General features: G+C 43.7%; 1 protein-coding gene across 1 annotated transcript in view; it reads right to left on the minus strand.

Annotated features, from left to right (window-relative positions):
* Positions 1–6,540: 6,540 nt before the first annotated feature.
* Positions 6,541–14,543, minus strand: part of LOC144340036 (uncharacterized) — a 112,085-nt gene continuing 104,082 nt past the window's right edge. Inside the window, exon 5 of the transcript XR_013415758.1 lies at positions 6,541–7,218. The gene's annotated coding sequence lies outside the window, so the exon portion shown is untranslated. The remainder of the gene's footprint in view (positions 7,219–14,543) is intronic.

The raw sequence follows: 14,543 nt of genomic DNA on the forward strand, positions 1-14,543 counted from the left end.
TCCAGACCTGACTCATTCCACGAGAACAGTATTTCCTGAACGGAGCTCCTTCTCTCTGAAAGAGCATGGTGATTTTAATAAAAAGTCTAGTGCCATGTTATGCCTCTGTGTTGTCATTTTTGACTTCTTGTAGAAAAATTCCACTGTTTGAAAGCGTCTGGTGTGTACATTTTGGATCAACTCTTCTGCAGCAAGTGGCGGAGCGCTGCTCAGATCCATCCTGCCTCTAGGCAACTCCCTCTGCCAAAACTTCCTATTGCTTTCTCAGACGTGGAAGAAACCTCAGAGTCAGCAGCATATCTTGCTTACCCATTATATATATTTTAAAACATAAATTTTTTACCAAAATATGTATTGGCTTTAAAGGAGTTGACTGTAAAAAGGAAGCTCATCCTCACTAATGCAGGCTTCAAGTTTGTGTGATGCCAATGAGACATCCCAATGACGGGTCTCAGAAAAGTTCCGATTCTACACAGAAACCTCAATTGTACCAAAATGAATGAATGAGCAGGGGATAGGGCTGGCTTGTTGTATGATATTAGCTCAAAGCTCTTCATCGTTTTCTAACGATCATTTGGAAGAAGATGGAAAAAGGCTTGCCTCTCTGCACCAGATCTGTTTAGAAGCTTCGAAAATTCCAAGTACTGCTTTCATATTTGGAAATCGATACCAAGAATCAAGGCAAGCTTGCTTTCTGTCATGTGGAAGCCAAAGGTGAGGATAATGCATTCAACCAGCAGAGAAAATTGCTGTTTTTCGGCCTCTGAGAAGTATCTTCTCCAAGGTAAAGTAGCAGGAATGCTCCAAAATATTTTTTCAATCCCATAGTCAATGCAGACAACAGAGAACTGTGGTGGAATTAGATACATTTTGGCCTCATGCTGGTCTCCAAGGACGCTACCCCAAATGTCAGAATCAAACTTTCTCACCTTTCTTCTTTTTGTCTCTCTCCTCCCTCCTGTGGAACATGCTTGGTTCTCTGTTCTTTCTAGCCCCGTCTCATGGTCCCTTTTACCCTCCCTGTTATCAGTTTCTCAAGGCTCAGGCCAACATCCCATTCACCTGTCTGTCTGACTCATAAAGAGTGACCTGGCCTGGGCATGGTGGCAGGTGCCTGTAATCCCAGCTACTTGGGAGGCTGAGGCAGGAGAATTGCTTGAAGCTGGGAGGCAGAGGTTGCAGTGAGCTGAGATCAGGCCACTGCACTCCAGCCTGGGTGACAGAGTGAAACTCCATCTCAAATAAAAAATAATAATTAAGAGTGACCTGACCATGAAGCCTTTGCCCATGCCTATGTCCTGAATGGTATATTGCCTAGGTTTTCTTCTAGCGTTTTTGTGGTTTTAGGTCTTAACATTTAAGTCTTTAATCCATCTTGAGTGAATTTTTTTGTAAGAGGTGTAAGGAAGGGGTCCAGTTTCAGTTTTCTGCATATGGCTAGCCAGTTTTCACAAAACCATTTCTTAAATAGGGAATCCTTTCCCCATTGCTTGTTTCATCAGGTTTTTCAAAGATCAGATGGTTGTAGATGTGTAGTGTTATTTCTGAGGCCTCTGTTCTGTTCTATTGGTCTATATATCTGTTTTGGTACCAGTACCATGCTGTTTTGGTTACTGTAGCCTTGTAGTATAGTTTGAAACATCAAAAACAATGGTAACAAAAGCCAAAATTGACAAATGGGATCTAATTAAACTAAAGAGCTTCTGCACAGCAAAGGAAACTAGTATCAGAGTGAACTGGCAACCTACAGAATGGGAGAAAATTTTTGCAATCTATCCATCTGACAAAGGTCTAATATCCAGAATCTACAAGGAACTTAAACAAATTTATAAGAAAAAAACAACCCCATCAAAAAATGGGAGAAGGATATGAACACACACTTCTCGAAGACATTTATGCTGCCAATAAACATGAAAAGAAAGCTCATCACTGCTCATTAGAGAAATGCAAATCAAAACCACAATGAGATATCATCTCATGCCAGTTAGAATGGCAATCATTAAAAAGTCAGGAAACAACAGATGCTGAAGAGGATGTGGAGAAATAGGAATGCTTTTACACTGTTGGTAGCAGTGTAAATCAGTTCAACCACTGTGGAAGACAGTGTGGCGATTCCTCAAGATCTAGAATCAGAAATACCATTGGATCCAGCAATCCCATTACTGGGTATGTACCCAAAGGATTATAAATTGTTCTAGTATAAAGACACATGCACACGTATGTTCACTGCAGCACTGTTCACAATAGCAAAGACTTGGAACCAACCCAAATGCCCATCAATGACAGACTGGATAAAGAAAATGTGACACATATACACCAAGGAATACTATGCAGCCATGAAAAAGGATGAGTTCATATCCTTTGCAGGGAGATGGATGAAGCTGGAAACCATCACTCTCAGCAAACTAACACAAGAACAGAAAATCAAACACTGCATATTCTCACTCATAAGTGGGAGTTGAACAATGAGAACACATGGACACAGGGAGGGGACCATCATACACTGGAGCCTGTTGGGGGGTGGGAAGCTAGGGGAGGCATAACATTAGGAGAAATACCTAACGTAAATAATGAGTTGATGGGTGCAGCAAACCACCATGGCATATGTATATCTATGTAACAAGCCCACGTGTTCTGCACATGTACCCCAGAACTTAAAGTATAATTAAAAAAAAATAAAAAAAAAACAAAGAGTGACCCAGCCTGAGTCAAATCAAACTTGCTGAGTTAAATAAAACTGGATTTTCTGGCCAGATCTGTGTCTTTAGTTCAGAGCCTGCAGGTCTCCAACCTTACTAAGCCACAGTGATCAAAGGGTCCAAAGAAATAGTCTTTTCAATAACTTTGTTACTTGTCAAGGAAATGAATATGCAAACAGCACCATGTTGGATAAAATAATTTTTTTTCTTAAAACAAGTAAAACCAACATTTCCAAAATAATACAATCTTCATTCTGAATCTGTTCTTTTTCTTCAGTCAAATACCATCTTAGCCACCACAGGTTTTATAGCCCAGCAAACAACCCCAAGTGACTTCTACATTCTCAACTATAACTTCAAAATGTGAAAAACAGTAGCATTGTATGAAATATTCAATTAAATGGGTGTTCCAGGTAAAATCTTAAGGAGTATCTCGTGGAGGTGCCAGTTCCGCTTCCTGCAGATAGGAAATAGATGCTTTGCTCTCAACAAAAAGGAACTTGGAGAATTTGTCATCTCAAACTAAGTGTGAATGAAGAAGGCATTGGGTAACTGATATTGTTTTCTCCCCTAGGTATGTGGTCTCCTGGCTTGCCGGTAATGGGTAAGTTACACATAAATGTGATTAAGCAAAACTTCTACTCATGCCTGGGAACAAAAATTACCTGCTTTAGAAAACAAGGGATGTATTTGACCCATCAATCCCACTACTGGGTATCCACCCAAAGAAAAAGAAATTTTTGATATATTAATTTCCTTTCCTTTAGATATATATTCAGCAGTGGAACTGCTGGATCATAGCATAATTCTATTTTTAGGTTTTTGAGAAACCTCCACATTATTTTTTAACAGTGGCAATACTGATTTACATTTCTATCATCAGCGACAACGGTTCCCCTTTCTCCACATACTCATCAGCATTTTGAATTCTCTGTCTTTTTGATTTAAAATATTTTAACTGTCGAAAAAAAAAAGAGAGAGAGAGAGAGAAAACAAGGGATGGATTTCCCCTTAGTAATGAGCTCAGGCAAAGACTGACTAGAGCAGCCTCTAGTGTCCGAGTGGAGCTGGACCAAGTGCTCGGCCCTTTAGGCCCCTCAACCATGGAATTCTGGGAGTCCCAGAGCCCATCCACGCAGCCGTCCCTCTGGGGATCTGAGATGTCGGGGTGTAATTCACTTCTCCATATTTAATTAACTTTGTAATCTCCAAGCAGCTGATTTCATTTGCCCTGTATCGTTCAAGGTGATATCAACACTTTGTATTAGGGCGAGAGCCGAGTCCTTTTCTCAAACACAGCTGCCTGTGCCGTCTTTCTCTCATTGCTCACTCTGTCTCAGGCCTTTCAGAAGCAATCACTGTTTTCCTACATGTACGTTTACAAATGCCACCTTCAAACCTGAGGAAAGCCAGACCCTGGCTATGTTCCAATAGCACCAATCCTCCCATCTGTCCCTGAGTGTGGGGACGATCAGGCAAGAGAACCATGAGACTCTTCATTGAGTATCTCATTGAACCTTCTCGGCCTCAGTTCCCCATCCGCGGCACAAGGCAACATAACAGTGATGTGGATGCCTCCTTTCAGCAGTAACAATGTGTGGTTTCTAAGCAGGGGTTTGAGTCACTCATCCCTGCTCTCTCTCCAATAATTCTCCACAGAGTCTAGGTCACAATGCAGAACTTCAGACCCTCTAAGTACAGCCACAGGAGTAACTCATGCCTGAGCTGGAAGGAGAATCCCAGGAAAGGTGGGACCTGAGGTCTGAAGACCTGTGTCTCCTCCCCACCTGCGCCCCCATGCTCGTCCCAAACCAGGCTGCCCTGGCAGCGTGAAGACGGCGCTGCGCCGACAGGGCAGCGGCTCCCAAAACTCTCGTAACTAGTGTCCAGCAGCATGTGTCTGTGGGAAGGCACTGGAGGCGAGGGCTCGGGTCTGCAGCTGTGAAAAACACATCTTCCACATGAGACCAGCTGCTACCTGCAGGCCTCCAACCCACATCCCAAGTTCATGAGAACCACCTTCTAGCCAGGTTTCCAAGAAACTCAAATTACCTGGGCATCTTGGATTTTACCTGGCAACCCTAATGCTTGCCAACTTAGCATCTGACCTAGTCAAACCTGCTATCCCCACCCTTTCTCATGTTACCCTCCCCAGGTCATCATCAACCTCTCCGAAGCTCTGGAGAGGAAAGGGAGGAGAATAAACGTGTGTGGCCCTACTGCGGGCAACGTGACCGACACTCTGCTCCTTGAGGAAGAAAGGCTTGCTAGGAGAGGTCACACATCCGGGCCCTCCCACAGGTTGGTTCTAGGCCATTCCTTCCAAACACGCCACCCAGCACCTCCTAAGTCCAGCTCCATGCCAGGCACTGAGGGTGACTGAACAATGAACAGGCCGGGTGGGGCTGCGGGGATCCTGTCTCTGTGGGAGGCACCAAGCGATGAGTAAACACCCCTTGCCTCCTGCCTGCCTTGTCCTCACTGACTCAGCTTGTAGCTACCCGGCCCCTGGGTCCCCAGTGTTCAGTTTCTTCAATAAGGCTGTATTGTTCTCACGGGGAAATGCTTCTCTCGGGGAGCTTCAGGCAGTGCGTGCAGGAAGCCAGCCGAGGCCTGCACTGCACCCGGTGAGCACGGGTCAGTCCCCCTGGCCGCTGACCGCCCAGTAGCTGTGCCCAGGGGATGGGGGCCTCTGGATGCCTGGTCTCTAAGCGCAACCAGGTGGGATGTGTGCATGTCTGCATTTACAAACTCATTATAAGATCAACAGAAGCGGGCTACTCCCCTTTTATCAGCTCGTGCACGCTGGCTCTGAATTTCCCTTCAGTTCATCAGGCTGTGGAAAATACACTGTTCCCCATGGTTGGGCACAAGGAATGTCCTCCTCTCCCCTGCTCACGTGATCTCCTGGCAGGCCTCCCACACTCCGGAACAGGCCTGAGAAGGAAGCCGCAAACCGCGTGTCGCATGCCAACCCGGTGCAGGCCTGCGGTGCTCTGCGAAGGCCTGCACCCACTGGGCAGTCACACTCCACCCAGGCCTCGCTGTGACTATGGGGTCTGCAGGGCTGGCCTCACCCCTTGCTCACGCTGTGGGTGCTTGTCACACGTTCCAGAGCGGAGGCCAGGGCAGCCCGGGACTCTGCTGGGGCCGGGAAGTTCTCCCTTGGCGGGCGGGCGGGGGGGCGTCTTCCTCCTCTGGTCACTCTCTCTGGCGCCTAGGTGGAAATTCAGCACCCTCAGACACACACACTCTCTTTTTAAAGCATTCATCCAGATCCAGACGCTTCAGTCTCAGCATGTGTCCATCATTCACTTCTGACCTCCAACATCCAGGACGCCCAGCCCACTCGCCAAGGTGGTCTTGGCCTTTTCTCCCCCAAAACCACCTCATAATGGACACGGGTAGGGGACTTTGCAGGAAAGACGTGAGCCTTCGGCTTTATCCACTCAACGAGCACGCATGGCGTCCTACACCTCGCACTGTGGGAGTCCAGGATTGAGCGGGAGTCATTCCTGAGCTGGGGACATCATGTGATCAGACGCACGGGAGGTCTCAAGGCAGCTGCTAGCGCCCGGCCGCAGAGAGGAGGTCCCAGGGGAGTCCTGGGACACGAAGAATGCTACCTGTGTTTCAAGGTCAGGGCAGCTTCATCAAGGAGGAGCACTGGCTCCAGAAGTTGAAGGAGAGAGTTGAACGTACGACACAAGGCAGGGGACTTTGCGGGTGGGAGAGGCAGCCCCCGGGCAGGCGGGCAGTGCTGGCCCCACAGGCAGCTGCCCCTCACTAGGTGCTGCAGCAGGGAAGATGCAAGAGTAATGTCAAGGTAATGGACACGTGCTTTTTAAAAATAAAATGTTTACTTCAGAATAGTTTTAGATTTAAAGAAAAGTTGCAAAGATAGTACCCCCACTCGGCTTCCCCCAGACTTAACATCTTACGTCACTAGAATCCGTCTGTTACAACCAGGGCCCCAGCGCTGCTCCATTGCTGCCAGAACTCCAGACCATCCAGGCACCACTGGTCCTTCCACCGACGTCCTTCTCTGGTGCGGCTGTCATGACACTGACATGTCTCTTCAGCCACCTCTCTGGGACAGTTCCTCAGTCCTTCCTGGGTTTTCATGTCCTCCTCTGTTTTGAGAGATATTGACTGTCCCACAATGGGGGTTTGTCTGGTCTTACTCTCACCGTCAGACCGGCGTAGGCAGTCTTCCCCAAAGACCGGGGACACTCTTCCCCAAAATGCATAACCCGGTTGGACTATGCGAGTGAGGCCACACAAAGTCCCATGGAGGGACGGTCAGTGTTTCTTCTCGTCCCACCTCAGGAGACGGTGCACAGAGAGGTCTCGAGGAGAAGGTGGTATTTCAGTGAAGCCCTGAGGGGGCTAAAGTGAGACAGGTTGACAGCTGGGAGGGGAAGAACCCTGAGGCTGCAGACGGCCAGTACAGATGTCCTGAGGCAGCAGCAGGGCATTTGGGACTGCAGCAGTCGGCCCGGGGAGACGGAGGCAGTGTCTGGGCAAGGAGAAATGCAGCAAGTGAGATGAGAGAGACACCATAGGCCATGTCGTAAACAGTCTTGCAAGAAATAAGGATTTTTTGTTTAAGTTTTTGGTGCAAATGAATGACAAAATCAGAGCAATGGTTAGCATGTATTAGAGGCAGCCACAGCTGCTGCCCCACCCTTGTGGAGTCTGCAGGAATCCCCCGCTTGACTCTGGGGTAGGGACCAACAGATTCTGTGACCTTCACCTTCTGGCACAGAAACTTAAAGGATTACCAGGTGCAAAGGACTCTCCCCCAACCAAGTTGAGCTGAGTCTATAAGAGTATTTCTCTTAGAAATTTGGCCAGGCACAGTGGCTCACGCCTGTAATCCCAACGCTTTGCAAGGCTGAGGCAGGCGGATCACTTGAGGTCAGGAGTTCAAGACCAGCCTGGTCAACATGGTGAAATCCCGTCTCTACTAAAAATACAAAAATTAGCTGGGTGTGGCGGCACGTGCCTGTAGTCCCAGCTACTCAGGAGGCTGAGGCAGGAAAATCTCTTGAACCCGGGAGGCAGAGGTTGTGGTAAGCCGAGATCTCACCACTGCACTCTAGCCTCGGCAACAGACACTCCATCTCAAAAAAAGAAAAGAAAAGAAAAAGAAATCTGAGCCAATCAATACAGAAGGAATCAGGCAGTGAGAGGTGGGCACCAGGCCTAGGAGAGCTTAAAGACTGGGGCCAGGCTGGCCATCCTAGGTCATTCTTTAGCAGAGGAAGCCAGTCTACCAGATGAGAGGAATACAACTAAGACATTACAACAGGAGCCATTGTTTTAATTCCTGGCTGTGTGATCCCTACTTTCAGCTTCCAGGGGATCCAGCTGTCCTTCACTCTCTGTCTTTGGCTTTCATGAGTTCTTCTGCCCCTTAAAATAAACCCCCTTCCCCATCTTAACTAGCCTAAGGGGTTTCTGGGTTTTTGCAACTAAAAGCACTCTGACTACAACAGGAAGAGTGGGCCAGCAAGTGTACGGGGGACAAAGTAGAGGGAAGAAGACAGGACACAGGAGGCCTAGCTCAGGAGTACCTTTGCAGTGACGCATGGAGGCACTTCCTGCATGCCATGTCCCCTCTCCATGCTGCATCACTCAAGTCACCAACAACGTGATATTGCCCCATGGCACCAAAAAGTTTGAAATAAACTCAGCCCCACTACAGTGTCAAGGGTGTAATCCGTCATTACTTCCACGAAGCACTGAGTTTCTGAAAATGAATCCGGGAAATATAATGCCTTCACCCTTTGGAAGGTGTTCCTCAGGGTAGAATTCCAGAGCACCTGGAGATGGAATATGATTTTGAGCAGGTGAGCCTTTTGAGTACCATCACTCAAATCCCCCCATCTGCAGGATTCTGTGGCCACTCACAGGTGAGCTCGGTTGGACTGCACCCCAATATTAATATAATGCCCTTTATTAGAGGCAGGAATTCAGCAAAAGAAGAAGTCATGTTGAACATTGTCTGTATTAATCTGTTTTCATGCTACTAATAAAGACATACCTGAGACTGGGTAATTTGTAAATAAAAAAGAGGTTTAATGGACTCACAGTTTCACATGGCTGGGGAGACCTCACAATCATGGTGGAAGGTGAAGGAGGAGCAAAGGCATGTCTTACATGGCGGCAGGCAAGACAGAAATAAAAGCCAAGTGAAGAGGGAAGCCCCTTATAAAACCATCAGATTTCATGATAACTCACTCACTATCACAAGAACAGTATGGGGGAAACTGCCCCCATGATCCAATTATCTCCACCTGGTCCAGCTCTTGACACATGAGGATTATTACAATTCAAGATGAGATTTGGGTTGGGACACAGAGTCAAACAATATCATTGCCATAAGGATTTTAACTAAATCTCAAGCTTTGATCACAAATGTAAAAAAAAAAAAAAAATCTTGTTATAAAACAATCTAACCAATTTATTATGAGGCAGCCTTTCCTTTGCACATACACCCAGGAACAACTAATACAAGATCTAGAAGTCTGTTGAAATATATACTCCCCAACCAGACCACAAGAATCATTATAAAGTATGTATCTGTGCTGGTCTTTAGATATCATCAAATCCAGTTTTTCTGGGGGAAATGAAAAAACTGCTGGGCTGAGATGAGAAATTACTTAAAATCCAGGTCCCACAATTTCCAGTCAAACACTGCTCACTACCCACACTCACTCATGAGCTCACACACCCACCTGACAGTAAATTCATGTGTCCTCACCAATGTCAACTATATAATAAATCATTTTTCCACTTCTTTAAGATGACATTTACTGATCTAGATCAAATATTCCAAATGGTCATTCACATTCTCCCTTTTTCCACGTCTGCACTATTATATCCATAGTCTTAGAAAGAAAAATACCCTTTCTTCCTCTCGAAAAAGAAAAGTGAGCATTCATAGGAAGGAGGAGTGTCCACTGTCCATTTATTCAGTCAGTGATGGTGCCACCTCTCTCAACCAAAGAGGCAAGGTGTGCATCAGTGGGCAACGTTTGGAAGACGCTCCTCTCAGCTTGTCACCATCTAAGCCAGAACAAAGGCTACTGTGTCCCAGATGTAACATCCAGACGAGGTGAACACAATTTCAAGACTATGTCCCCACACACATGGCTTTCTTTATTCTTTGTCTTTAACCTCTCCATTGAACTTCCCTCTCTGCCTACCAGGTTGCACAGGTCACTTTCATCTTAAATAATACATCAGCCACCCTGTCTTCCCTTCTAGCTATTGCTCTCGCTCTCTTGTATTTGCCTTTTTAATTTCCAACAACCTGGTTTTGAGGTTTTGTGAGTTCCAGTAACTCGCCCATGTTCAGTCACACCACACCGTCTGTTCCTCCCTCTCTGTTCTCACTGCCCGCACCTTGCCACCTTCTCCAGTACGACCTTGACTGCTCCTCATGTGGCCCCATCCCCTTCCTCTCACCGTGGATCACCCATTTCACACATTCACCCCGTTCCTCAACCTGACACACCATCCAGGCAACTTCTAAAGCAACCTAGTTTCACTATGGTGGTCTGAGAATATTAGACATTTTCCCTCCACAGAAAACATGTACTAAATGAAAAAATATATATATTAAACATATCCATTTTGATGCACTGGAAAACAACCAAAGGCAGGTAACAACTTGAGAACTGTTTACTTGCAGAAAGCCAGCCTGCACCAGGTAAGACTGGTGAACCTGCAGCCTTCCTTCTTGGGGCATTCCCACACCACCTCTCACTAGATCAGGTAGGGAGGGTGTGCAGCCTTATGATCAGAAGCCACAGAGTCTGTAGCTTCTGACTAGCTGGTTCGGTCAGTCAGATGAGATGAGAAATTACTTAAAATCCAGGTCCCACAATTTCCAGTCAAACACTGCTCACTACTCACACTCACTCATGAGCTCACACACACACCCATGAGCTCACACACACACCCGACAGCAAATTCGTGTGTCCTCACCAATGTTCAGGGTGGGTGGCAAAAGCAGCTGGAGACGTAAGAAGGAGGTTGTGGAGGGAAACAAGCCATGAAAGAGCCGAGATGTGCTCATCACATGTCACTGCTGCCGAACTGCACACAGAAGATGCTGGAAAAGTCTGTCAAAATTACACGCATGAGACACTTGTGATGTGTCCGTGTCTTTGAATACATCCTGCAGTCCACACACAGCCACATGGTACAGCCGAAGCCTTCGTGGCTTGAATGGAACAGCATAACCTCTACTCAAATCACTGGCTGACCTCTACTCAAATCACTGGCTGACCTCTACTCAAATCATTGGCTGACCTCTACTCAAATCATTGGCTGACTGCTAGCCTACGTAGGCACTGGGAGACCACTAGGGAGCCAGGCCATAAAGAAAGTGAAAAGAAAAACAAAATAAAGATATTAGTGGCTGCACACACAGCAGAGACGCTTTGCATTTTGAGTCTAGGCAAGCTAATTGTCTACACCCTCAGAGGAACAAACCAGAATTCATAGTCATTTCAGTGTAGTACTTAAAATGTCCAGTTTTCAAACACAAATTATAAGACATGCAAAAAGAAAATAAAAGTATAACCCATACTCAGGGAAGAAAAACAAAAACCAATCAATATAAAGTGAGTCCCAGAAGGGCCAGAAGTTGAACTTAAGAGACAAAGATTTTTGTAAAAAGCTCTTGTAAACATGCTCAACAATTCAAAAGGAAATACGTCCAAAGGATTAGAGTAAATGTGCTAAACATGACTGAATAGGTAGAGAACAAAATATTGGAAGCTATATAATAGAACCAAACAGAAATTCTAGAACTGGAAAGTAAAATAACTGAAATAAAGATTTCACTAGATGGGCTCAGCAGCAGCTATGAGGTAGCAGAAGAAAAAAAAATCAGTGAACTTAAAGAAAGATAAGTAGAAAATATTCAATCCAAAGAACAGAGAGAAGAAAGACAAAGAAAAATGAATAGAGCCTCAGAGACTGCAGATCAATGTTAGACATACCAGCATACATGTACTTAGCCTCACGGACTGCAGATCAATGTTAGACATACCAACATACATGTACTTAGAGCCCCAGAAATACAGGAGAAAAGAAGGGAAAAAAATTATTTGAAGAAATAGTGTACAAAAACTTCCCAGATTTGGTGAAAGACACTAACTTACAGATCCAAGAAACTCACCAACCCCAAGTAAGATGAACAATAAGAAAGCCACAATTGGACACATTATAGTCAAACTGCTGGAAACCAAAGTTAAAGAGAAAATCTCAAAAGCAGCAAGAGAAAAATAACATATCACATATAGAGAAACAAAGATACAATGTAAAGGTAATTTCTCACCAGAAACAATGTGGCCAACAGACATGACATATTCAAGTGCAAAAAGAATAAAACTATCAACCAAGAAGTCTATATTCAGTTAAACTATCATACAAATATGGTAATGAAATTAAAACTTTTCTAGATATGAAAAAATAGATAGAGGCCAGGCGTGGTCACTCACGCCTATAATCCCAACATGTTGGGAGGCTGAGGCAGGCAGATCACTTGAGGTCAGGAGTTCAAGACCATCCTGGCCAACATGGCAAAATCCCATCTCTACTAAAAGATACAAAAATTAGCCAGGCATGGTGGCATGCACCTGTAATCCCAGCTACTTGAGAGGCTGAGGCAGGAGAATAGATTGAACCTGAGAGGCGGAGGTTGCAGTGAGCTGAGATCACGTCACCGTACACCAGCCTGGGTGACAGAGCAAGATTCCATATTTAAAAAAAAAAAAAAAAAAAAAACAGAGTTTGTTGCTATTAGAACTTCACTACAAGCAATGATAAAAGAATGCCTGTGGACTGAAGGAAAATGACACCAGATAGTAACTCAGACCCACAGGAAACAATAAAACACACCAGAAATGGTAAATACGAGTTATAATCTGCATAAATATACAAGAATATAAACTTTTCTTTTTATCTCTGAATTTCTTTTAAAGAGTGTTTAAAGCAAAAAAAAAATACCGTGTTGTTGGATTTTAACATATAGGAATGTGTGTGTGCATGTGTGTGCATATGTGTGTATGTATATACATATGTGTATTATATATGTTTTAATTCTAATTGTATACATATAGATTTTATACATATATACATCATGCGCATATATGTTATACATACATATGTATATGTAGGCGTGTGTGTGTATCAACAACAGCACAAAGAAAGAGAGGAGAAAATGAAGCTGTACCAGTGCAAAGTGCCTGACTTACCAGAAGAACGTCAGTATCAACTTGAAGTAGATCGTGATAAGTTTAAAATACTTATATAATCCCTAGAACAACTACAAATAATTTTTAAAGCACACAAAGAAATATAGCTAAGAAATCAATAGAGATATAAAAATGTTCTACTTAAATATTAACACAAAAGAAGGAAGAACAAGAGAGCAAAATGACATACATGAATCTAAGCATATCAATTTTACATTAAATATAAATTTACATGCCACTCCAATCAAAAGGCAAAGATTTTGAGACTAGCTCTAACTGTATGCTTTCTACATAAGACATATTTTAAATGAAAGCTACAAAGACAGTAAAAGTGAAAAGATATGCAAACTGTACATATGAGAGCAGTAGATTGGTTATGTTAATATCACACAGTTTTAAGCTAAAGAATATTACTCAAGACAGAGAGGTACATTTCATAATGATAAAATGTCCAAAGTAGTAGAAATATATAATAATTTAGGCATATATGCACCTAACAATAGAGCTCCAAATACAGGAAGCAAAACTGACAGAATCAAAAGAAGAAATAGACAACTAGTTATAGCTAGATGTTTCACCACTCCTCCCTCCATAATTCATAAATCAAGCAGATAGAACACCAGCAAGAACATAGAGCAACACTGTCAAACAATTGACATCTGGAAAGCACTCCACTCAACAACAGCAAAATACACATTCTTTTCAAACACATAGGGAACACTCTCCAGGATAGACCACATCCTGGGATCGAGCAAGTCTCTATACATTTAAAGAGACTGAAATCATGAAGAGCATGTTCTCTGAGCACAGCAGAATAAAATTTTAAATTAAAACAGAAAAAATATTCTGGTAAATCCCCAAATATGTGGAAACTATACACACAATGCTTATACATAATCAACAGGTCAAAAGAGACATCATAAGGAAAATATATCTTGAACAAAATGCAAATGAAAACACAACATACGAAAATTTGTGAGACATAGCTGAAGTAGTATGCTTACTGCTAACAGCCTATGTTAGAAAATAGGAAAGTCTATAGTCAATGATATGAAATGCCATTTTAAGAAGCTAGGAAAAGGTCTAATTAAACCCGAAGTAAGAAGGAAAGAGATCATCAAGATAGTGTAGATATCAATGAAATGGACAACAGGCAAGCAATAGTTAAAAATCAATGAAGCCAAGAAATGGTTCTTAGAAAGATCAATAAAATTTACAAACCTTTACCTAAGTTGATGAAATCATATACATACGTTATCGCTGAATGTGGAAAATGGAAACAGTTTTGGCAATTTCTTATTAAGTTAAACATACACTTACCAACAAACCCATCAATCCCACTTCTAGGCATCTACCCAAGAAAAATGAAGAAATACGCCCACGTTAAAACTTCTATGTGAATGTTCATAATAGCATCATTTATAATAGCCAAAAACTGGAAAGAACCCAAATGTCCATCAACTGGTGAGTAAACAAAATGTAGTATAACCATGCAATGAAATATTATTCAGCAATAAAAACAACTAAACTCTTAACATACGCAGCAGCGTGGGTGACTCTACCACAT

The sequence above is a fragment of the Macaca mulatta genome, chromosome 3 (assembly GCF_049350105.2).
Source record: "Macaca mulatta isolate MMU2019108-1 chromosome 3, T2T-MMU8v2.0, whole genome shotgun sequence".
In the NCBI taxonomy this organism is placed as follows: Eukaryota; Metazoa; Chordata; class Mammalia; order Primates; family Cercopithecidae; genus Macaca; species Macaca mulatta.